This window comes from Papilio machaon, chromosome 22 (assembly GCF_912999745.1).
Source record: "Papilio machaon chromosome 22, ilPapMach1.1, whole genome shotgun sequence".
In the NCBI taxonomy this organism is placed as follows: Eukaryota; Metazoa; Arthropoda; class Insecta; order Lepidoptera; family Papilionidae; genus Papilio; species Papilio machaon.
The window spans coordinates 1,615,257-1,642,936 of NC_060007.1; the positions used below are offsets into that span (position 1 = coordinate 1,615,257).

General features: G+C 32.0%; 1 protein-coding gene across 1 annotated transcript in view; it reads right to left on the reverse strand.

Annotated features, from left to right (window-relative positions):
* The window catches only part of LOC106712557 (ras association domain-containing protein 10), an 89,307-nt gene that overhangs the window by 61,334 nt on the left and 293 nt on the right, over positions 1 to 27,680 (reverse strand). The window lies entirely within an intron of this gene.

Consider the following 27,680-nt stretch of genomic DNA (forward strand, 5'->3'; position numbering starts at 1 on the left):
AATTTTTATAACCTATATGTATGTATATTAACATCCTATTTGTAATTATAAAAAAAAATCAAAAAGTACTTAACCTATTTTTAAATGCGATCTGTCAGGTCATGAGTGTTTTTCTCAGGAGTTAAAAAAAATTATAGTTATAGAGCTTCTTGACCATACTGAACATTTTAATTAAATTTTTTTTTACAACTTTTTTTTTAATGGAGATTCGAGGCCTTAGCCTATCCCTATGGGTTACGGTCGTTAGTTATGTTGTTGTTATTTAATTATTTTAAAATATGTAATGAAAATAGTCGTCTACGAAAACATTTATTTCCCTTCACTATTCCAACATTGTAACATAAACCAGTGGTCGAGCTGTCGCTTGAGCGGTTGTTGTTCATAACTACACAGTTAGACTCCTGATAAACGGTTGAACATATCTTCTTTGATGTAAATATGCGAATGAATATAGTTAATTAATTCACTACCTACATCTCTTAGACTAAGTCCTTGTAGTTTAAGAGCTAACAAATTTACGACCCATGTAATTTATAGCTTAACTAAACATCATTTTATCATAAACTAGCTTTTACCCGCGACTCCGTCCGCGCGGAATAAAAAATAGAAAACGGGGTAAAAATTATCCTATGTCCGTTTCCTGGTTCTAAGCTACCTGCCCACCAATTTTCAGTCAAATCGATTCAGTCGTTCTTGAGTTATAAATAGTGTAACTAACACGACTTTCTTTTATATATATAGATATGATTTTAATAATTACCTTGCGGAATTATTGGCAGAATAAAATACGATGAGTTAAAGATTTTTCTTACAAATGGCATCAAAGCCATTTCTAAGTATGATTTTGTAGTCTTAAATATTATAACACTAGTTGTCGCCCGCGACTCCATCCGCGCGGATTTAAAAAACTTAATTAGTAGCCTATGTGTTCTTTCAGACTATGTTCTACATCTGTGCCAAATTTCATAGATATCCGTTGAGTCGTTTTGGAGATACCTTGAAACAAACATCCATCCATCCATCTAGACATTCGCATTGATAATATTAGTAAAATAAGGAATGATATCCTATCCGTTAGTCTGACCAAGTCCAGACAATATTGGGACTCAACATTCCGACCGCCATGAGACAAGCCGCGGACAGAGCAGTGTGGAAGCAACTCGTCGACACATCAGTGATGGTACTTCAAGATGAGCACGATCTTCAGTAATGAAGAGCACAAAGAAGAAGAAAGAATGTAAATTTTAAAAGTATTATCTTAATATTAGTAACTGTTAAAATTTAAATTCAAGCCAAGTAATCGTAGAATTCCACTGTCCTTACGTTTCTCTCTAATCTAATCTATTAATACAAGTGACGGTGAGATTCTATAGTTATGATCAAGTTATAGTATAGATGGGATGGGCCATTATAATATAGATGGGACACAAGATAGTAATTGAATCTATATATTTATTAACAAAATTGGACTGTCTCTATGTATTATTTAAAAGAAATCGTATTTCGAAAAACCAAATTTTAAAATAATTGTTTGTCAGTCTGTCTGTCCACTAAGCTAAGTTATACCGGGTAATCTCGGAAACGGATAAGCTAATTTCGACAAGAATTTAACGGGAAAATGCAAGCGGACGTATTATATAATACATGTTTTTCTTCACAGATAAAGTTGCAGACCACCGCTAGTTTAGGACTATAATAGTTAACCACTCGTGCAAGCTGTAATGCGTACGAAACGATTAGATTTTATAGATTAGATAATATTAGTATCGGTTTCACAACATTATCCGACACCTTCTCAGTTACAAGACATTGTAATAATATTAAAATGTATATTAAACAGCTTGCGGTACTAAAAGAACAAGATACAAGCTTTACATACATACTATATATCTTATATTTTACATATAAACTGTTTCGTATTGAATTTAGGTTTGCACTAACATATATATAATCTAACTAAAAGTTTTTAAGTATGTATTATTCTGTCTATGTATAATTTTTCTGCATCTCTGACTTTGTACATAATATAAACTTGTAGAAAACCATAGTGTCATCTAATATTATAAAATTCTCGTGTCACAGTTTTCGTTCCCGTACTCCTCCGAAACGGTTTGACCGATTCTCATGAAATTTTGTGAGCATATTCAGTAGGTCTGAGAATCGGCCAACATCTATTTTTCATACCCCCCCCCCCATTTTTTAACTGCGCGCGGACGGAGTCGCGGGCGACAGCTAGTATTATTATATTTTCTTTAAAAAAGTGATTTAAACTGCATCAAACCACAACAAAATTTCCAAATAATAACCTTAATAACAAAGACTTATGACAACTATATGATATTGCTCGCGATATAGTAAATGCGAAATTTTGGATGTTTCCAGAATGTTTGTTTTATGGTCACAACGGAAAGATCGCATGGATCTGGATTAAATCTATCTAGAAGAACACATAGATTACTAATTATTTTTTTGTCATTGCGCGCGGACGGAGTCGCGGGCGACAACTAGTAGTTAAATACGCAAAAGCTTATTTAGTAAGGCACAAACAAGTTGCTTATAAGTATCGTAAGTAGGTAGCTTAGTCTAACAATGTTGTAAGATGCTCAGTTTAATTCAATAGTGTATATAAATGCAAAACGAATCACACTCAATAATAAATTGCGAAACTAACAACCTCTGTGTGGTCCCGCTATACGAGTACAAACAGCTACAGCTGCGCCATCTGTACATAATGCATATTATATTATGTATACATTACATATCTAGAACTTTATCTAAGTTATCTTCAAAGTTAATAAGGAAATATACACTTATAAGTTCATGAGTCTTAGTTTTTGCCAACTAAGAATTGTTTACTAGCGGTCGCCCTCGAGTGCGTCAGAGTAGAATTTAAAAAAGTAACCTATAGTTTCCCGCGTGCATCAACTACCTTCTCGTCAAAGTCCCGTCAAAATCGATAAAGACGTTTCGGAGATTACCCGGAACAAACAACAAACATAATTAAAATTGGTTTATCGTTATTAGCAACGCGAAAACATAATTTGTACGAAATAGGCCTTTTTTCTCAAAATTACATACAGATGTATAAATAAGGTAAACTTGGCAACAATCTCTTTAGAAGTTAAAAATAAGTTAAACATAATACAATTATGAAATGACAATTGGTGAAATTCTTCTCAGATATGTGCAGGTTGCAACATGGATAGATGTAAATAGAAACTCGAAAAACACATTGGTACATGGCGGGATTCCAACCCAGGACCTGCAGATTGCAAGTCAAGTGCTTAACCTCTGAGCCACTGACGCTCTCTTAAGTTTAATACTAATACATAATAAGTTATGTATTTGAAAAAAAATACATTAATAATTATTAATACATACATATTAATACATTTAATAAACCGCAAAACGAACGTAACATTCGACATTTTTATTTCAAAATAAATCTGTTATTAGATTTTATTATCGACAAATATACTCAAAAAACCTATAAATGTTGCCCAAAAATTATAGAAATTTACATACACTAAGTATAACTTAGGGTATATCTTAACCGGAGCTATTTTCACGTTTAATACGCATTAAATGCCCTTTGAAAAAATGCTGTCAATGTGCAAAAGACTAGTATGTGATTGGTGCAATTTAAATTAAGATTCTCGAATCTTACAATCTTAGATTTTTGCCGCCATTTTAGGCGCGGTATTTTCCGATCCAGTAATACATTATGATTACAATTTTAAATGTGACAGCCTACATTCAATATACGAGCCCCTGACACAGTTTGTGATATAAAGTGACTATGGAAAACATTTTGTAACGCCACCAACTTAATATTATGTGCTTACGATAAACATCATCATCAGCAGCAGTCTCCACTGATATCTCGGAGAATACCTTAAGTTATGGGTGAAGCCATAGTCCACGATGGCCAAGAGCGGGTTGATTTCACGCATAACTTTGAATTTCTTCGCAAATATGTGCAGGTTGCATTACGATGTTTTCCTTCACTGTAAGAAAGACATACGCCTTTCGTCTTACTCATACAATTTTCATAAAATCAGATCGTTCACCGTCAAGCAAAGTCTTTTGATTATGGACCAGGGGTTTTATGTGCGAGAGTATGCGCGGTTTCCTATGTAACTTTTATTTTGTTGAAAAGATTTGTGGTCTCAACATCAGATAAACGTTATCTTATTAAAACAACTACCGCTATTATCACTAAAATATACTTTTATTGTAAAAAAGGTGCCACGCATTTAAACAACGTATCTGGTTTGGCGGGAAATACAATTTAATTTGTGTAATGTTATTGTTTTACTTAAAAAAAAGAAAAAAACCTAATGCTACACTAATTACTTACTAACTGAGCTATTTTTTAAATAATCTTAGTAAAACAGTAGTTTAGAAGTTAATTTATCGTGTTACATATCTGGCAAACGGTACTCTGTGTAGATAAACCAACTAACAGAGCGCGCACTCGATATCCTACCGACTTAATAAAGACAAATACAAGTTCTAAGTCATTAGACGACACTATCAGTTGCATTTCCTTAAGGTCTTTGTAGATATGAATTCGAGGAAAATATTGTGTTAATTATATCTACGTTTCAAAACACTAACAGTCATAGATCATGTAACAAAAGACTGGAAAACACAAAACAAACTGTTTTATTGTGTCTGAATAACAAGTCGTTGATCAGTCTAATTTGACATGCCCGTATATGAAATGGCATTTTTTCCTACTGACGATTATGTTAACAATAGCTATCCCCCGACTCCGGTCACGCAATGTTAAAAATAAAACTTAATGTGTTCTTCTAGGCTATGTTCTACATCTATGCCAAATTTCATCGAGATCCATTGAGAAGATCTGGAGATACCTTATAACAAATCTTCATCCATCCATCCATCCATCTAAACTTTAGCATTTGTAATATTTGGAATTTCCGTTCTACAACTGATTGCTAATATTTCTTTCTTGTTTTACTTTACTAGCTCAGAAGACAGAGGATTTAACGAAAACTGTATCGGAACACGACCACATACATCTCTACTATTCTGTGGATGTTCATGCTTCTTACACAGAACGGCGAAACTAACTTTTTGGAACGAAGTTCCTTATCGCGCGTTCTGAAAGGGGGCTAGAAGGAAAAAAATTCTTACGAAAAGTTGTCACGACACTTTTTGCTATAGTAAGTATGTTAACGACGAATGAGCGCTACTTCACCATGGCAACGACGTGACAATATATAACGAAAATTCATAGAAATGAAATGTACTTCTCGTAAAGACTTAAGTTTTTTAGTATAGAATAAATATTGGTTCCTTTTTTCATTCCTGACGCCTCTTAACAGTTATCTATTTCTATTAAATGGAAAGATACAAAAACCTAATCTACACTTTATGATAAAGTCGTGGTTCTATCGCAAAAAGCACTATCCAATGCCGCGTTGATTGAAGTAAAAACTTGGCACAGTTGGAGAATAGCCTATTTCACTAGCAACCTACCGCTGTCGATTTTACCGCACACGTTGCTTGTAAAGTTATTCAAGCGAAGTGTGCGAAATCAAAGCTTCTGCCAACTAAGATCAATATGTATTATAAATTATAATTACATACAGAAAACTGACAAATCACCCACGGAAATAATGAGGTAAAGATCTTACATAATATGGCTATTTCTATGTAACAATCTTCACAACACACAACATAGAGGCAGAGATTTTAAATATTTATCCAATTTATATCAGAAGGTGGCTAACGAGCAAAAATAGCAAGGCGACTGTTGCCCATAGACATGCAGATGCGTTGCCTACCTTTAATCAACGGAGAAGGGGACGCAAAGAAAGAGGGTATATTCCCTTATTATGCATATACTCTTCCACCAAATCCCCTTCCCATTCCCAAGGGAAAAAGAACTAAAATTAAGCCTCCGGTACCACACTTAGAAGACGAAACGCGGAATTGCTTCCGCTTCACGCCTGTCTTCTGTGTGTGTATTGTTAAAGACATTTTCAAACATATTCTTACTAAAATAAAGAATATTACAAAATATAAATTAATAAATTTTTATGTTTACCAATTCTATAAAACATATTAATCGTAACTAATTGATATATAATTTTATTGGCTAAATACAAAGAATATATTTGATTTCTGGCAATTCATCGGAATCAATTCGATGTGAAAAATAAAATAGCAATAACACAAGTTAGGTGTAACATCCGCCTTCTGACTTCATTTTTATTAAAATTATTTAAATAATCTGGAGAATAGGGTTTTTTTTCAATTTATATTCCAATGTAATCTTTTTTGCAAATACTAGCAGAATTTTCGCGTTTTCTATTATTATTGTTTTTGATTTCTAAACTAATAAAATGTCCGATAAACCAACAAATAATTTAATAAACACTTAAAATTAGACCATTTATGTTTATGACCATTCGTTTAAGACAATTTCTATAGGTTTCTGAGACCATCTCTATATAAAAAATATCGTCATCCCTGTCATTATCTTTGAAAAAACAGAGATAACAATATACAGTGTAAACTCTTTATAACGAAACTCTAGGGACTGAGCAATTTTTGTCGTTATAGAGAGTTGTCGTTTTATGGAGTGAACAAAAAAACAACTAAATAAACAAGATAACATAGCATAAAAAATAATACCGATAATAAATAGTTACTGTCTACAAATATGAACACATTTCTTCGTAATAGAGAATGGCGTATCGCTATAAAGAGTGTTTCAATATCCCACATATTTTAACGCAAACCAACCAAGTTGGGCTCACTTCAACGTTACAGGGAGTTTATTGTTATAAAGGATAACGTTATAAAGAGTTTATTTACATTGTATTTTAAACGAAGATTTTGGTCTCAGAAACCTACAATTACTGTTAATTCAGTGTAACATTTTCCTACAATTCTTGTACGGTAAAGAGAACTTTTAATACTCGTATTACTGCAAAACAAAATCAATATGCAATAAAATTTGAAACTAACAATCCCATCTCTTTTTACCGTTCATGGTCACCTATGACTCGGTGTATGTAGGACAAAGTTTTAATCGGCCATACTTTACCTTGAACACTCATACAAAAAGTTGTACACGCGTAAATGATTGCACTTACTCGTATCCCAATCAACATTGTGATTTTATGACACAGTTATTATTACATTTAAGTGTTTACATTGACAAGTTTTAAGTGTCGGGTAAATCGTAAACGATTATTTTGAAAGTAACGCGGTGACAAAGTTTCAATTCACGTAATTTATTCAGATCTTTAGATTGCAGTTTGGTTGTTATTACATAGTATCGGATTACACATGTATTGTTTACTTTGTGTTTTTATTGTCATAATACTTGTATAAAAACATTTTATTATGTGATTTAAAACTGAGATTACAAAACCTACTTCACACCAATATTATAAATGCGAATGTTTCGATGGATGGTTGGATGTATGTTTGTTTGTTTGAAGTTATATCTAGAACGACACAAAGCATCTCGATGAAAGTTGGCATAGATGTAGAACATAGTCTGGAAGAACACATAGGCTACTAGTTAATTTGTTTTTAATAGGGCGCGGACTGAGTCGTGGTTGACAACTAATATATCATATAGAGGAAAGTTTGGATTGTTTGTTGTATTGAATAGGCTCCGAAACTGAACAGATTTGAATAAATCTATCATTGTTGAAGCTACACTATCCCCGGATGTCATTCGCTATATTTATTAGTAGATTTTTAATTCCGCTCGAACGAAGTCGCGGGCTACAGCAAGTTTTTTATACATAAGTTTCGTAACTAATAAGCGTATATTAATTTATTAGAATAGTAAATCTTTTAGCTTCAAATAAAACAAACACTACATGGATGTGGCAACACCGACACTTATAAACGTAATTGCCAGTATAATTTGTAGCAGTATACCGCTGTTATATCTTCAGGCGGTCGCTCTAATTGGACGTAGGTATATATTTGTCTCTTGACATGACATGGAAATACACAAAACTGTAGCATTTATACACCAAAAATAGAACATGTAGGTTGTCACTTTACACAAATTATTTTATTGTGTAAAAATTCAATATATTTCTCAAAGACGATAAACTAGTTTTAATTTGTCAATGCGAGGAATTGCGAGGAAACGCAAATCTTCTAAACTGATATTGAATGAATATTTGCGTCCCGAGTATAGCATAGAGTACATACAACATTGAATCTACACGGCTTACAAGTATTTACAAAATGTCAACTAAATAGATTTAACCCGTCATCTTAAAAAACGCAGCAACTTTTCTTGACACACAGGTAGCGCGTGACTGGCTTTGACGACAAAAAAAACACAAAATGTCTGTCTTTTAACCTAGACTTAAATTGCATGGTTTCGAAGATTTACATAGCCTTGTATACGAAGAGCCTAATTTCCAGAACTTCACTACAATACACTTGTATACATATTGCTTACATTCTCTTTGACAACAGCGACAACAATATGTGATAATAAAGGTCAATACAGTCTTAGCCTGCATTGAGAGATTTATAACAAATTAAGCCGAAAACTAAGTCTAGATAAGTAAGTATAATGTGACCCTTGACTAAATTTCAATCCACACTGCTTGCGTAAAACAGCTGGGATTTCATTTAGCATGTTACAGTTACACAAATACGACCGAAACATTTATCACATTCTTAACTGAATTCCCCAGACTTCTAAGTAAAGCCCTTCGTACACAAGGCACCGTAGATCTTCGAAAACTAACGATTTTAGTCGCTTAGCGACTTGTGTAACAATGTTAGAGTTTCGTACATAGCGCTCGTTGCTGACATTTCTATCTGTCATCAGAAAAGACGCTGCAATTTCCAAGATGGCGGAGCAATACAATTGGCATGTCGCTATGCCTTTACCGACTGAATAGACGTCTTGACGATTCAATGACGATGTGTACGGAGCGCGAGCAACGCGATTCTTGCGACGCGACTATAAAATGTTAGTGTCTACATTTTACTTTACCTTGTGTACGTAGGGCCTTAGACAAGTCACAAAGGGCCAATGTTAATTAGTTTATCATATACACATTGTTACCCAATGATTTATATGTAAGTTAACTTTAAAAACATCTTAGTTGTTACCATATTTTTTTTATTAGACTTAAGCGGCTTACCTTATACTTTTTCGTTCGTATTCATAAACTATAAACTTTACGATAATGCATAACTACTAAAACTACTAGAGTAATAACAATGTAGGTGTCAATAACCGAAAATTTTACAAAACTAGACATTACCAAAGAATGTAGCTTTTTAAAACACTAACATAAAGTGTTTCAACTTAAAGCAAAGAGGTACAGTCACCGTAGTTCGTGGTATTTCAGTAACAGACCTTGCACTTTACAACCAATTTATACTCCGACTATTTCCCGATATACATATAATTACTATGTTATCGTTAAAAAAATCCAAAGTAGACCAATATAGTGTTATTTACTGGACAAGTCCCAGGTCCATCTGTGTCTGTTTTGCCTATATTTTTGTGTGTTATAAATTTTTCGATGATGTACAAACAACTTTCAGTCTCTTAAACTGTAACCCTGACTATTGTACAGTGTGGTATACGCTAGTGTTATATTTACCAGCCATTATTGTTTCAAGGAGTAGAAGATGTTTAAGCGTTTTTCGTTTTTTTTTAATACTGCTAAAATACGTGACTGTACCTCACAGTAAGCGTTTGAGTCACCTTGGAAGCTTAATGACTTATTTCTCGATATGACACAGTCCTCGACTGATGATGGCTTTATAACAATCACAGAATATTAAACTCTATCTTAAAGACATATGCGCCTATTTGGCTTGAATCTTTCGAATAATTAATCATTCAAAGACTTTGTATTTACTTATATATTGGTAAGCAAACAATAGGGACGAATTCCTTTGCCTTTCAAGTAACCCGAGATGTCTAAAAATAACATTGATTCGGTACGTTCAATGACATTTCAGTTTTATACTTATAGACAAATAGTAACTAAGTTCATGGTTAGAAAAGACTCAATTAAATAAAATAATTACTTAATTACAAATAAGGTAATTATAAAGACTAGATACTAAAGACTAATTCTATCTCTACATAAATATATTATCGCTTTAAAAAAATCAATTTTACAATAATTGTTATGTACAAGAGTTCCAGCAGTAAATGCACGGTTATAGTACACTTAACTTAAATGTCACTTCGAGGCCTAAATCCTACTAATACGTTTTAAAGTTACAAAATTCACAGTATCACATTACATAGGGTATAAACGGGTAAAACGGATATGTCGGGCAAAAAGAATATTTTAATTCATTCGTGGAGTAATTGTTAGAAAGAGACAAATATATCATCCTCCTAAAACTGCAATTAGCTATCTTTTCAGTTGTTAAAAATAAATTTTAATTTTAAGTTAAAAATCAAATGTTTGATTATCATCAGAATAAATAACTTTTGTTTATTTTTTGGAACGAAGTTCCTTATCGCGCGTTGTGAAAGGGGGCTAGACGGAACAAATTCTTACGAAAAGTTGTCACGACACTTTTTGCTATAGTAAGTATGTTAACGACGAATGAGCGCTACTTCGCCATGGCAACGACGTGACAATATATAACGAAAATTCATAGAAATAAAATGTACTTCTTGTGAAGACTTAAATTTTTTATTCATAGAATAAACATTGGTTCCTTCACTAATTAATTGAAAGGAACTTCGTTCCATCCGGGTGTCCCTTGACACCTCTCAAGTTTTTTTTATTTTGCTGCCTAAACTTTACTAATTTAGTTTACATTTTTTTTAATAAACCTTAGTATGACCATTTTGCCCATCCATACCCAAAATTTTTTTTGTTATTAACTTATCCCCGACCTCACTGGTTCACGTCACGTAAGTATAACTTAACTTAAGAATGTAAGTGCATACTTAAAAAAGATTTATGTACTATAACAAATGTACGTACAGTGCGTGTAGGTGTCCAATGGTGAGTGAACGACAAAACAGAATGACTTATAGCACCGTTAACTGAAGTTTGAATGACTAGAGTGAATTTTAAAAGGTTTACTTTTAGATATTTCAAATAAATGAGTAACAATTTACACTTTAAAGGAATCGCTTAGTGATATCTTAAACAACTTTTACGATTCAATATTATTATAATGTTTAAAGCTATAAAATATTAAGCTATAAAAAATATCTAAAAGAATAAAACTGTTTTCATTTATTTATACTTAGAATATAAAATAACATTTTCGGTAAATAAAAAAAACAATTATTAAATTCATGACATTATAAATGTAATAATTATTACCAAAGTAATGTTAATTTGACTATGTTAGTTAATTTAACACTAATTATTAACTTATAACGTAATTAATAAATAATTTTACTATGCAGAAAATATTTATAAATGTAAAAAATATTAGAGAAATCTTAAAAACGTAACATATACTAAAAGTAACATAATACAACATTTAAAACGTAACATACAAACTAACATAACGTCAATATTTTTAGCATGTTCGAAATTCAATATCACATTATTTATTTTGTTTTAAGATTTTTAATATATTTTTAAACGATAAAATTATATTATCTATTCTCTCTTGTTAAATAGAAACATAAAATCTTAACAGTTACTCATATAATTTCCAATGCCTCATTAAATCAAGTAAGTTAGGTGGAAAATAAAAGTTAGTTCTGTAGAATATTTTAAATGCCATTGTCCATAACAAAGAACTAGTTAAAACTAGTTCTTGTATTAAACTTGATGTTTGCGCCAAGTTGATTACAAAATTATCTCAAGTAAAGGCTGACATATAAGACATTTTAACAGCGTTGTCGTCCAGAGTAAGGCAGCTATGCATTATTTTTTTATTTTTAAATTGAAGAAATTTCATCTAACGAGTGTGTATACCGGCTTCAAGCCCTAGTCCTTTCTTCTAAATAAAGAATGGGAAGAGGGAGTGTATTTTGTTGGGGAGAAGTAAAGGTAGTCTTTCTGTACGTCAGCTTGAAGCTGTTGAGCGTTTGGATCAGTCCGTGTATATCGGTCCTTAAAGAAATGCGATCGCATTAATGTTCCAGCTGTGAAAATTTATTGCCAGGTAATTAAAAATCACGACTTGAAACATTAATGTCAACCGGCAGATAGCCATAGAATATAAAAAAAACAAATAAAACACGCCTATGAATAAAAATAAGTTTATTTTTTATGCTAAACAATTTGATCCGACCTCATATTGTTATTTTATATTTCACTAGATGTCGCCCGCGATTCTGTTTGCGGGAAAATTAAATAAAACTTAAAAAGTAACCTTCATCACGACCTTCTAACGTCCATCCATCCATACATCTAAACATTCACATTTATAATATATGGTAAGATTATAGATATAAGTGAAAGAAAAGCGTATTCAAACACTATTTCTAGCTTTTTTAACAATATTCGGCGTTTGTTTCTTTCATTTTTTAACCATTATGTTACACGTAACACCTAAATCATACCATTATTTCTGTTCTGTTCTGTTCTTCAGATGGAAACTCAACATAAGACACACGTGCACCGATTTCTTAGAAGTATCTTCTGAATTCAACCTTTGAAGATCTAAAGTTCAAGATGAAACTACGCTTGTAACTTTTAAACTCCTTCATCCCTATGATTTTAGGTATCAAGTACTAAGTTCTCTTGAGAACTGATTCAATCTAATCTAGCTTACCGAGTTTATAACAAAGTACTTATAGAGTTCCGTTGATCGCGCGAAGTAGAGATCAGCTGTTTATTTATTTATGCAAATACACGCGCTCGTGACACTAGATCGAGTTCTAACGGGAATTATGGATCCATCCTCCATTGTCATTGAATAAACAAGATGCCACAATCACTGGATAATTAGATTACAACGAGAGTGTTAATCTCTTGTAGGTTCGATCTCTTTTCTATAAAAATAAATAATTAAAAATAATAATCAAAATAATTCAACTTTAAAATGTTATTTTGACTGTAAAATTGTAAGCTATACCTGGTTCTAGTTAAGGCTACTACTCTATTATAAGACTGTATACTTCTATTTAATTTTATCCAATAACCAATTGCGTTAAATCAAACTTATCCATATTGAATTGAAGTCACGTGGGCGATATGAAGTTTGCCAAATTTTACAAACACGGCAAAAACAATTTTTATATTTTGCTTATCATGTTCAAGTTGTCACACCCACGTTCTTTGTAACAACGGTTTTTCTATACTAAAACAAAAGATTCATTTCAATGATATGTTTCTGAGATAGCTTTTTTAAGGGACCTTTGCATAGACCGGATGTTTTTTTTGCACCGTTTTGGCAAAGAAGCCAAAGGTTAAAAGTTTTTTTTGCTTTCTCGTTACCTACATGTAGCCATTTATATGATAAACAAAAGACATTCATCATATCCATGGCGCAATTCCATTAAAAAAAAAACAATATAACAAACCTATATACTATATATATACTATAATCTGTATATAGTGTATAATCACGCTTCCTATTGAGTGTTAACAGTGGTAGAGCCCTCAACAATATCTGTTGGTTGCACGACATGCTCGGCCACACAGAAGACAGGTGTTAAGTGGAAGTAACTCCGCGTTTTATCTGATGAATGTACGTGCTAGAGGCCTAACTGTAGTCCATATTCCTTTCCCAAACTTTTAAGGAAATGATAAGAAGGGGAAGTGGATTTGCCGGAAGAGGGTATGCATAGAAAGGAAAAATATCCTTTTTCAATCCGTAACCACATCTGTCGGCTAAAGGTAGACATATGTCTATAAGCAGCGGTCATTTACTATTTCAGCGAATTGATGTTGCTTGCTCGTTTGATACCCATGCTTTAAGTAGGCATCAAGGTAAACCGTATAACTTAGTTACCATCAATAACAACCTTGTTATAACAAGCGTGATATTTCAATAACAAATTCTGACGAACCGTTATAAAATTTAGACACGAACGTCATCTAACCGTGCTTTTCCATTGCAAAAATAAAACAAAAAACATCGAGATCTCTGTTTTAAAGAGAGGTATAGCAGTATTGTTTTTATACATGTTTTTTGACAGTGCAAACTGCCGGTAACACTTCGCTTGGGAATCTATGCGTTCCCACATTCGTACGTTTATATTAGTATCAACATACGTAAGTTAGCGACATGCCATTCTCACTGACACATCATCATGCGAGACGCGTACGCGCATAATTATTTCACATTGTCTACATGATAAGTTGAAAATACGCTATAATAAATTATATTAGAACACGATGTATAGCATTATTTCTCAATATAAGAATTTAAAACACTTCTAAGTTATCATTATTATAAGAACATTCATAATTATTTTTCGCTTACCTGTCAATTTAAGAACATAATAATGCATAAAACAGATCTAAAATTAGTAACAATTTTGAAAATGTCATTACTTTGGCGGAAGAGGGGTCAAAGCAATTGTCTTTCTGTGCGTCCCCTTCTCCGCTGATTAAAGGTAGGCAACGTGTTTGCATTTGCAGATGTCTATGGGCAACGGTCGCTTCGCTATTTCGGCGAATTCAGGTGTCCGTTTGCTCGTTTTCCACCTTTTGATATAAAAAAAAACATCCAAGTACCGACATCTATATTCACCGGGCATTTAGAAGTCCGATACATTTGGGTCTTTAAAGAGCATATTTACTAATTCGGTTCTTACCACGTTAATTAAATAAAATAATTATATAGTTAGAAAACATATACGTAAGTTTTCTAATTAAGCAATTTTTAACAAATATCAAATACTTAGGTACTTCATAAAATATCGTATTTTCCGCGCTAATTAGTCGGCAGCTATACTTGGTTAGCAAATATTTTTACATAAAAATATTGTGAATTATATTTAGTGATGTGCGAATAACATTAGGGTTGCGCCAACAATTAAATAATTTATTGAAATTACACTTGTACATATACAAAATAAAAACGTAGAAATATGTTTATTTAATAATTGAATATATAAATTAATAGCTGTCACCCGCGACTCCTACTGCGCAGATTTAAAAAATGAAACTTAATTAGTAGCCTATGTGTTCTTCAAGAATATGCTTTATATCTTAACCAAATTTCATTGAGATCCGTTTAACTGATTCAAATCTGATCCGTTCTGGAGATTCATAGTAACAAACATTCAGTCTTACGCATTTATAATATTATATTATTGCGAAATATAAAAAAAATATTTTTATCTTAACATATATTTTTTTGTTGTACTGTAAATAGCTTTAAAAATTCCTTAATTGAATAAACGGTAAATTAATAAGACGGAATATAAAAGAACTATTGCATAATATCTATTAATCTGGGAGAAAAAAAAAAAACAGTGAATTTTTGCTCATTTTGGAATATTGATTATCCATACAACAAGTTCTTATATTATTTAATCCATTTAATATTCACAGAAAAGGCGACAAGAAATATCGATAAGAGTAAATTTTTTATCGATAAACTTCAAATGTGCCATCACTATAAACAATAAGTCATCTCCACACGTCCGATATAACGATACGACTACATCAAGGCTAGGTTATACAACGCGAGTGCATGACTCACAGGTCAACGTAACTATGACCTGCGCGTGCGCACACGTGGGCCTTAAGCTCGGCATTACGATCACTTATTAATAATACTACCCACGGATTATATTCTCTCGCTTCCTACCTTATATTACAAATGATAGTGTCAGCTTGCTTCATTAATTTCTTTCACTTCGCACTATCTTCAACATCTGGATCTAAGACATGGCATTAGCCCATATCATTGTTACATCTTTTCATATTGTTTTGGGTCTATTACTGGTATTAGTAATATTTTATCACTAGTTTTTTTTGTTTTTGTCACTTGCTTCACTGTCATTAAAGGGATTCCTAAGCAATACCCTCTGAGGCTGAGTCGCTTAATGAAGCGACTCAGAGACGGTTAAATTTCTTTCCTGGTAAATAACAAATCTAGTCAATAATAGATCGTCTATCGATGGTTTTCTGACGCAACCTCGTAACTCGATTTTTGACGATTTTGAGATTTAATCGGAAAATTAATCAATAAATATAGCCGCATAGATCAGTAAAGTTATAAATAAAAATATTCATTAATTTTTTTTTTATTAAAAAAAATACAATCTCGTATCTCAGTTCAAAAAAATGTGTCAAGCGCAACCTCGTATCTTGAAATACAAGATGGCGCATTTATAAACAAGTTCTCTCTTTTTCTCCTATTAACAGTAGAAGCGTTGCTGGAGTTTCTTCCGCCACTTCTTCTCCCAGCGCTAACGCTTTCCGAAGTGGTAGTAATGTTAGCTGTATTAATAATAGCAATCAGATAATAGCAACCGATCAAGCCGAGGTTCGGCCCTCTCGGGCACCCTTGAATCGGAATGCTAAACGCGTAATGAGTGACAGCCCAAGCCGAGGTCCCCTCTCGGGGTCCCTTGCGCCCAGTCACTCCATGGAGCGTCCACCGAAGCGACCTAAGAGCTCGGTGACCTCCCAATCCGGTAATAATAACGAAGTAACAGCCCGAGCCGAGGCTCCTGAGGGAGCCCTCGAGCCTAGTTACTCTTAAACGAGGTTTAGGCTAAGCGCCATCTGCGCCCGGCCACCTCAAGCCCGGTGAAACTGTAAATGCCACTTCAAGGCAAACAGTGACAACTCAGTCACAAAAAAAAACAAGTTCTCTCTCAGCAATGTTATTTGGTCCAATTTTATTAATAAAAACTTTATAATTACTTTATTATTATTACTTTAAATATATTTCAGTAAATTGAATTGTTATTCAAAGTGAATAAACAATAGTTAATAAACACCTTTTTTGGTATATTAAAAAAAAGTATCAAAGTAAGTAAAAAAAAATTAAACAATTATCAATTCTAACCTATCACTGACACACTGGCATGAAATTAAAAAATTAAATTTGTTATTTTTTAGAGTTAAATAATATGTCATCCGAAGAGCCAAATTCAACAAACGAAAAAACAATATCAGATAAAGATCGAAATAATAATGAAAGTAAAAATCACGAAGTAGTAATGGTGCTTGATGAAACTACTGGAGTTTTAATTCCTCTCGAATGTACACCAGTGACCGAAGACGAAGAGGAGAATGTTGATTCTAGTTTATTTATAAATATGCACTTAGATGAATCTACGGGCTTATTTGTAGTAGATTCAGATCAATCAATGTCATCACATGGATTATTAAATTCATCAAATTCAATAGTTTTGAATCAAACTGACAGTTCTAAACTGGGTAAAAAAGTAGTGATTTTGGTTTGTTAAAAATCAAAGAATATTAGAAAAGAATCAAAGCTAATCAAGGGGAAGCTATCACACGTAGAGAATTTTTTAAATAAATTACCCAAGATGGAGTCTCACTATTGTCGAAAAGATACATCAAATTATATTTAGACAATTTATATAAGTCTGCTCAAGACGTTTACCCTGATTTTTTAAAATCTATGAAAGAGCTAAATATCCCAGATAGTGAAGTATCTAGCTATGGATTTTTAGTTAAAAAAATGCAATCGATGAATATTGAGATTTTCCAACCGCGAAAAGACTTCTGCGACACATGTTTTGCATATAAAAATAAAAATATATCAACAGAAGAGTACAATAAGCATGTAAAAGAAAAAGACCGTGCTCGAGATGAAAAAGACCAGGATAAATAAAACAAAGGCTATTGCTGGAGAGATCAAGGCTTTCACTGTAGATGTCCAAGCTGTGCAAATGATCTGTTCTTAAAATAAAATAATTAAAAAAATTTATTCATGTATCCTTATTTGAAAAAGATATTACGCAATCACGTATGTTACGTTTTTTTCTCTGCGACAAACACGTATCTCAGAAAATAAAAGAAAAAATAATGATTTAATTTTTTTAATACTATATTTAACTCAAAAAATTGTCAAAAGATTGAATATTTTTAAAATTAGAAAAAAAAATTGTTAAAAAAAATTAAAAATTTCATTATAAAACGTTTTTTGTCTTTCCTGAAAAGTAGTGATTTCTGAGATACGAGGTTGCGTCAGAAAACCATCGCTATAACTTCTCCTATCAACTTAGATTCTCACTTTTGTAAAGTTTTCTCTTTTTTTGTACTACAAAGAAGATGTCTCGTATAAAGGAAGGTCATAAAATTACAATTATAATCAACTTTTTATTTGAATGCAAACCGTTAACACTACATGGTTCATTAACTCCGTTCCCTTTCAGTGCCTACCCCATATTGATTGTTTATTATGTACATGAAAACTCATAGAACTACAACAATAATAGACATTAACTTTGTTATTACAACAGCAAATATTATTTTTATTGAAAATTATGAAAATAGTAATTTTTTTTTATATATCATAAGGTGGCAAACGAGAAAACGACCACCTGGATTCGCCATAACAGCGAGGTGACCGTTGCCCATAGATCCGCAAATGCAGATGCGTTGCCTACCTTTAATCAACGGAAAAGGGGACGCACAGAAAGAGGATATTTCTCCTTCCTATGCGTCCTCTCTTCCGCCAAATCTACATACTTCTCCTTCCCATCCTTTCCTAATAAGAAAAGGGTGGGAAAGGGAAGAGGACTAAAATTAGGCCTCCGGTACCACACTCATCAGACGAAACGCGGAATTGCTTCCACTTCACGCCTGTCTTCTGTGTGGTCGTGGTATTGTCTACTATGGGTGTTTCCCCTTGGACCGGTCAGTCTACCTATGTATCAATAGGATTTCATTTCAAATCCACCCAACGTGAAACACCCTTTACTACCAATCAATAAATAAAGAAAACTAAACCACCCACTCTTAATAAATTCAAATTTTTCTACCATTTATTACAGGTTTCCGCATTCGTTATACAAAACTTCCATAAAGCAACATCAAAGATAAGGCTCGGGTAAAACTTCGTGCGGCCAACTCGACCCAATGACCTACGATCATAGATTAGTTAAACTAAATCGACACAATTTAATCTCTTATGTTACGTAATTTCGATTCACAGGCTTTTTACTGATGTCGTTAACTTGAACTTCACTAACTGTATCACTTAAAAATAAGTCTGTTTGATGTAAGGCAAATTACTTACTTTTGGTAAATAAAATCTCTGCCTGCCTATAAAACTGTAATCCGAGACTTATTACCTAGTGACAAGTCTTATTGTAGTGCCATCTATTAGTACATAAGTTAAATCACATAACTTAGTCTCAGATAAAACAAAAATGTATTTTTTAAATTACTCTTTGGCGCGTCTGTAACATGCATTATCTTTGCGTTCGAAATAGCTCCACCTCCTTCCCCATATTTCGCTCCAAGCTAATTCTCGGTTTCCTTATTTTAACGATATTTATTGTTGACGCAGGCTTTCACGGGCTGTATATCACATGTAGCTTCAGGTCATGGAGAAATTTTAAAACGATGAACTGATTACTGTTTACGGATAATAAATCTTTTATGGGAAGAGAAATCTCCGCTTGTTTCATGCATGTTTAAAAATTTTATGTTACTACCAAACATATAGTTATCTCTGTCTAATCTCAAACAGAATGAGTGGGATAGCATATTGTCATCATGTAAGTCCTTCTGAGTGTAAGTCTCTATATCTTTAGCAAGTGTACTTTATACCAGGAGATAATAAAACTAAATGGTTACAAATAAATCGTTAAAACCAATAACCATTCGGTTAGAATGCACTCGAATAGTGTCATAAATAAAATTTATTTCTATGACATAAAAAATAATATTTTCCTTACAACGTAAACGAGTAAAACTCGATACGAGTATATAATAGTTTCTATAACCGTTAAAGCTCAAGTATATTTACTAAGTCATAAAAATCTGAATAACTTACAACTTACGGCAAAAGTTATACTTGGCCTATTTTACGACATTAAAACTTTACTTTGGGATCATAACACGCAAATATAAATACAATGAGTCGTTACTTTTTCTACAAATGTAATATCTAATCTTACTAATATTATAAATGCGTATGTTTGGATGGATGGATGTATGTTTGAAGGTATCTCCGAAATGGCTCAACGGATCTAGATGAAATTTGGCACAGATGTAGAGCATAGCCTGGAAGAGCACATAGGCTACTAATTAAGTTTAACTCCGCGCGGACGAAGTCGCGGGTAAAAGTTAGTATTTAATAAATGAAGACACTAATTAACAACTAATTATTACTACTTACTATATAGTAAACCTTATAAATAAAAGTAATAATAATAAATACTAATACAATATTTTTCTTATCCTCTTTTTATTGTGTCCAGTATCTTTTATTAAATACAATTCAATATTTTCTGCGTACGTCCCAAAAATGTAAAATAATCTTCCTCCTAAAATAGTCTTCTTTTATATTCAATATTACTATCAATATTACTTGTACATTTAAATAAATATAACATTAGAATGATATCGTATGGAAGTATCGTAGATTGTAATATCAAGATGGTAAACTTTCATCTTGCAAGTAGTAAGCAACACTTTAATAGTCCCAATACTGCCGCCCACATGCTATAGTACATTATCGTAGTACTTAATTTATGGTAAGTAACTTTGAACTTACTTACAGTTGATTTCTGAGACCAAAATCTCTTTATAAAACATATCGTCGTCTCGTCATTATTTTTGACAAAATAGATATAACAATATGTTTTAAACGGGGATTTTTGTCTCAGAAACCGACGGTAAATTATTATTAAAAAGTAATGACAGCTTTTGTTATGTTACCGTAATATCCGGCTCGAAGGACCACAAAAACGTGTGTATGTTTATAAAAACAGTTTTGACATGTTACCATAATATCCGGCTCGAAGGACCACAAAAACCTGTATGTATATAAAACAGCTTTTTTATATTGTATAAAACAATTTATTGAGTTTTAATTAAAAATTGATTTGGTACACGGCGCACAGTAATAGATGGAGAGAAAATTTTAGTGTTGCCACAATAAAAATTATTATATATTACCATCCGAGAGTCGTATTATAGTATTTGTAATTATTAAATGGAAAATAAACTAATTAATTTTTAGCTGTCGCCCGCGACTCCGTCCGCGCGCAGGAAAAAAAACTTAATAGCGGTATGAATTTTTTCTCGCCTTTTAAACCTTCCCTAGACCTCCACGAACATTTCAAGACTAAGATAAATCCGTTCAGCCGTTCTCCAGTTTTAGTGAGACTAACGAACAGAAATTCATTTTTATATATATATAGATTAAACAGTTGAATAATGTTTCTTAGGGTATGTTAGACTTAAAATGCACTAGGCAAGCGTTATTAAGGCCTAGTCTCCACTAACTTAGGGTAGATTCGAGCCATTTGGTCGAGACGTAATTGAGTAACAATCGATAAGCGCTTTAAATGTTGCCATGTAATTAAAACAAGCAATATGAATGCGTACAAAACATTATATATAACAAAGTAATACGAACACAAAAGTACCTCATTCATAATTTTACTTAGAGCATCAAATTATGCAAATTTGTTCCTTATAACAATGTACTTTATACCATTATGGTGTGGCGTGGGTGGACAGACACCGAAATGTCTTAACAATGACATTACGATGACGTGTCCCCGTTAGCTACCACTTGAATATTTTATACTCAAACACTCAAACACAAAGTTAAGCATTTAAACAATAATATGATACATTCATGTTGCTACGTCCATGAGAAATTAAAAAACAAAACTGTGTATTTTGTTGCTGAGTATATAAAAAAAATCAACACATATTTTTCCCGGGATAAAAAGTAGCCTATGCGGTAATCTATTTCGTTGTCAAACTTGTAGCTAAATCTGTTCAGCTCTTTTAGAATTCGTTACCTGCTAACAAACGTTCATTTATCTATCCAAAAAATTTAACATGAGTAAAATCTGTGATTCCTTATTGCGTTAATATTAAATTTATTTAATCCAAAATTAGTGTTAAACAATTGCAAGCAATGAAATAACAAATATTAATATTATGAATGGATGTTTTTGCACAATGAAAGAAGAAAATAATCGACATGCCTTCGCGAGACACCTCTTATAATAGTATCTTTGTTTTTACACATGTTTTTCTCGTCGTGAAAGCTGTTAATCGAATGAATTAATAAATAATAAGCTCGGAGAAATGCGGAAAAAGCATCATACATAAATCACATGTAATTTCGAAGTGAAACTCTATTAGATATAATAGACATTAAACTTGTAATGACCTTGAATTTCGTTACATGAGAGAGAAGAAAGATATAAGTACTATTAAGAGAAAAAGAGACAGAATGCTTGGGAACATCTTTATGCCAATATTAACAATTATACTTTTGTCAATTTTCTCTATTTGTTTCTATCTTAAGAGATTTTCTCTGACTCTTTTTAAGAAGTATTTCTGGCTATCAATATGCAGAGTTACTTTACTTATATTTTTAAATTCAAACTCTCCATAACCGTTTTAATCCAGATTCAAGTTTTTTTTTTTTTAAATCGTTGTAACATCCAATACAATAGCGGGATGTCGACAGCCGCTATATTTTTCCCTTACCTAACCCGTCCTGTTGTAAATCAATCCAGCTTCGACTTCCGAACGCATAAATCTCTCGATTCATACGCTTGTCTTAGTGAATACACCAATTTAAAGATATCACTAGAAAGCTTAATTTGAAGATAAATAGGTGGAAAAGTAAGTAACATATTTACTTGTTTCAGTTAAGTTTCAATTTATGTAAATAATAATCATTATTTATATACTTGCCCCTATGTATTCCCAACTGTACAGATTTTAAATGCTAAAAATAATTTTCATTTTTGCAACTTTTTTCAGGTAAAACATATGACATTTTTATTTATTAGTATGTGCAGGCTAATCTCTCCAAAATACTTAGAATGAAAATTACAAAATCATTGTTAACCATTTAAATATTTAACTAACTAATAAATCACAAAATATATACGATTATCCATATCGTAATGTCACCATAGACGCACCTAACTGACGATTTAACTCATAGAGACTCTTGAATGACAATGCGTTAACATTCTGCGCACGCGCACCACGGCGTCACTCCCCCCTACATACCTTCCCCTTCATTCCCTGGCAACACTAAAAATAGAGAACTCAAAATGATAATGTAGTCAGTCAAACTTCCGAGACTGTACATATTTTACAATACGACAGTTTGACAAAAAGTAAAAAGTAAAAGTTTTTTTTTATAATAAAATTTCATTTACCACAATTTAATATATACTCGTATAATAATCTTATTAATTTATTTTTATCTAGCGATCGTCCGTGACTTCCTCAACGCAAATTTAAAAATATAATATGCCCCTAATGCCTATAATTTGCCCCTCTGCATCCGCTACCTTTCCGTCAAAATCGGTCCAGCCGTTCCGGAGTAATCTCGGAGCAAACCTATCCTTGAGGATAGACGTACAGACAAACATTTCAAAAATTGTTTTTTCGTTATCACAACACACATACATATACTAAATATATTTTTTTCTCAATATTACATACAGAGACTCCAATTAATACGTTTAGATTTACTTTCTTACTTCTGTAGCTCAAAGATCCTTAGAAGAAACTAAGTAAAAATTGTTTGTTATGAAATTCCCTGAAACTAACAAGATGTTATGACTGGATAATTCTTTATTATGTTTTTTGTCATCGTATTTATTATTTATAAATGTAAATGACAATACGGTAAAGTAGAATTTAATTGTATATTTACACAACGAGTCACTCTTGCGCATTACGCTTTTTTTCAAATACAAAAGACATCAACGCAAGAGTCATCTAATATTTTAAACTTCCTTAACCATTACAACTTACAAATTAAATAAAACATATTTATATTTGTTTATTATTAATAAATAGAAAGAAAGAAAGAATCTCGTTTATTACCACACAAGTACAAGAGAAAAAAAATCGCACCACATATTTATGAAAATAATTTAGAGAAATGTGGTAAAAGGGGCCAACTCAGCGTATGCAGAGACGGCCTAAAGCAGTCCCTGCGCTGGTTTTCAGTTGGCTCCTTTACATCCACCTGAATAATTACATAACATGGAGGGATAAATCAGTCTATTATATTATATAACATACAAATGACGCGTAAAAGAAAATACATGTATTAAATAATAAAAACTTTTTTTATAAGCGAAGGAGGCAAACGAGCAACGGGAAAGGTGTTCATTTGACGCCCATAGACATCTGCAATACCAGAGGAATCGCAGATGCGTTGCTGACCTTTGAGATGGTGATACGCTCGCGTCTTGAAGACCCTAAGTCGTAATCATATTTTTTATTTATCTTTCAGTTAACAACATTTACTCTGCGAACGGAAAACGTTATTATTGATAGTAGCTGGATAGGAACTTATGTTTTTGCGCAAGCAAACAATACAACAATGCACGTAATTTTCTCATTTCATGTAAATTGCCAGTACTTATGCAATAGATACTTATCTAACAATAGTCATCAAGAAAAGAAACAATTTCGCTCTTACAAAAGCGCATACGATGTATTGAACATAGGAACTAAAAGTCAATATTGTATTTCAACTGTCAAACACAAAATCACGATTTTAGTTATAGTAATTTCTAGTGACATTCTTTTTTATTAGACACTACCTGTCGCCCGCGACTTCGCGTGCAGGAAAAAAATACCTTAATAGCGGTATGATTTTTTTTTTCGCCTTTTAAACCTTCCATAGGCCTCCACGAACATTTCAAGACTAAGATAAGATAAATCCGTTCAGCCGTTCTCGAGTTTTAGTGAGACTAACGAACAGCAATTCATTTTTTTATATATATATATAGATTGCAATACAATATCTTACTAATATTATAAATGCGAATGTTTAGACGGTTGTTTGTTAGAAGGTATCTCCGGAACAACTCAACGGATCTGGATGAAATTTGGCATAACTAAAGAACATAGTTTGGAAGAACACGTACGCTACTTTTAATTATTTTTTTTACTTTTCGCGATCAGAGTCGCGGGCAACAGTTAGTATAGTAATATGGCAATAATGTAGTATTCTAATGATAAAAGAATTTTTTAAGTTTTACTTTTTGAGTTTATTTATTACAAATAGACAAAGTTTACTTTCTTTTCAAGACAGATATATAAACTTAAGTTACTTACTTTTATAAAATAATTCTACTGGAAAAATAGTAATAAAAAATTAATGTTTAAAATATATTAAAATGTTAAGTACCTACTCATCAAAATTATTAACATATCTTGAACCAAAAACAATCAAGTAAAAGTTTTCTTTCCATTTGATTACAACAAATAACTTTAATAATACCGATTCCTTCGTTTAAAAAATGATGTGATGTTTGGTCACATTTTTGCAGTTTTTATTTTTTACCTCACAGGCAAGGGCAAACGGTCGTCCGTCTGTGAAATAAAGTAAAATAATATATTGTTTATTTGTTTTCTTTTGGACATTTTTGTAAATGTTTAAATTACATTTTTATATCAATAATTTTCCATACATTTACAATGAGATTAGTGATCGAGGTGTTTATGTATTTATTTACTAATGCAACTAGACATTTTTTTTTTCATATATCGCCACAGATAATACAATCCTATATTAGTTTTGTGTAGATTTTTTTTATTTTCTACCCGCATTTCTTTTGTTTTACTTGGAATTCTAAATACAAAAACACGATGATAAATACATTATTAATTTGCAATCTTATTTCTACTTGAAAGACTTTTCATTTATTTTAGGATATATAAATTAAGTAGCTGTTTAGTAGCCTATGTGTTCATGACTAAGTTCTACATCTATGCCAAATTTCATCGAGATCCGTTGAGCCGTTCTGGAAATACCTTCTAATAATCCATCCATCCATCAAAAAGACGGTCACTCATTAACATGGTGTGGTCAAATATGAACGTTAGAAAAAGTTTAAAGTTAAGTTTAAATATTTTGAAATAATATAAAGTATAATTTAACATGTTCTGAATCATTTCAAATTTATAGATACATTTTTTACAGTGTCAGTGGATGGGAAACCAAGTATGATGTGAGAGCCTTCAAGTTTAGGGTGAATAGACATCTTCTAAACTCGCAAGTACCTTTTTTCGACCACACTACCACTTATCATGGTAAGATAATTATTTATTACGAAAAAATATTTTAACTTGCTTCTATAAAAACAAAAGTATAAATAAAAAGGCGATAATCGTATTATGTTGATATCAACAAAACAAAAACATTTATTAAAATACAAGTCTTTCAACATAGGACGTCTGAGGCTGACAGCTCGGTCGAATGACAAATGAACAACAAAACATATGTCCTCAGAATATAAACGTTACAAATGCTCTTAATACAGCCTCGACAGTTTGACAGACAGTCGGAGATCTTACATATTCCTATATAATATGACCCGATGGGCATAAGTCAAACTAAATTATGACAGCTCACTAGCGCCCTCTTGTTAATATCAAAAATGTGACACAAAATTTTTGTTGTAATGTAGCTGTCTTGTATTTTTTTTGTTTGTTATATTTTTTGTGACGGAATTAACCGCGATTATATCGCCTCTGTCTCCGAGCCAGATTATTCTTGTTTGACTATAAGAAGTAAAATGTCTTATTAAGGAAACTAGGTCAAAAAGCATTAGAGAAATTTGAAATACTGAATTGAGTCAAAGTTTTTACAAAATAAATATATCTGTTATGATATGTATTTATCAACTAACTTCTTATAACTAAAGTATGTGTTTGGAGATAAGTTAATATGTTGCAAATGTTAATTCATATGTTGCAGTATTTTGAATCTGATAAATTGAGACGAAAGATAGTAGTAAATCAAAGAAAATCTTCCAAGTACTAGCTTGAATAATTGTTAACAATTACTCGGAACACTCGCTTAAGTAAATGCTGTAAAAAAAACTCAAAGACGCAACGAAACGGAACGTCTTCGAGGTCAGAGGAAGAATTGAATGAAATTGTACATTATTAATATAATTTTTAAATAATTGAATAATTCTATTAACTATAACAGATAAAAATATTTATTTGTTCAGTTATATATTTTTATTTGGTAATTTTTAGCCGTCTTCAAAAAGAAGGAGGTTATCAATTCGACTGTATTTTTTTATGTGTGTTACCGCGAAACTCCGCCCCTTGTGGTCCGATTTTGATAAAATTATTTTAATCGAAAGGAAGTGCTTGCAAATGGGTCCCATTTTTTGATTTTTTTTAAATAACTTGAAGACTAGTAGATTTGGAATTTAGCTTCAAAATGTGTTGCGAAAATTAGGGACATTTTTGCTTTCAGCGCTTATTAATGATTGACGTTTGTTTGTTTACATATTTTGGGAGATTATTTGGTGTTCCAAATATTATGCAACCTTTCTTAACTTAGCAGAGCCAAAACCAATAAGATTCCTAGTGACTCAAAGTTCATCTAAGTTAGCACTAAGTTCTAACAGAAAATAGACTCAAAAGTCATGAAAATATTAACATCATGATTTGAGACAAAACGGTACCTAGTTTTATTTTGTAATATTTTAATTAAATAGTGATTTAATTACACTATTGTAATAAAAAATAATGAAACATGTACTCGGCAATTAAAATTAAGGTTGCTCCAAC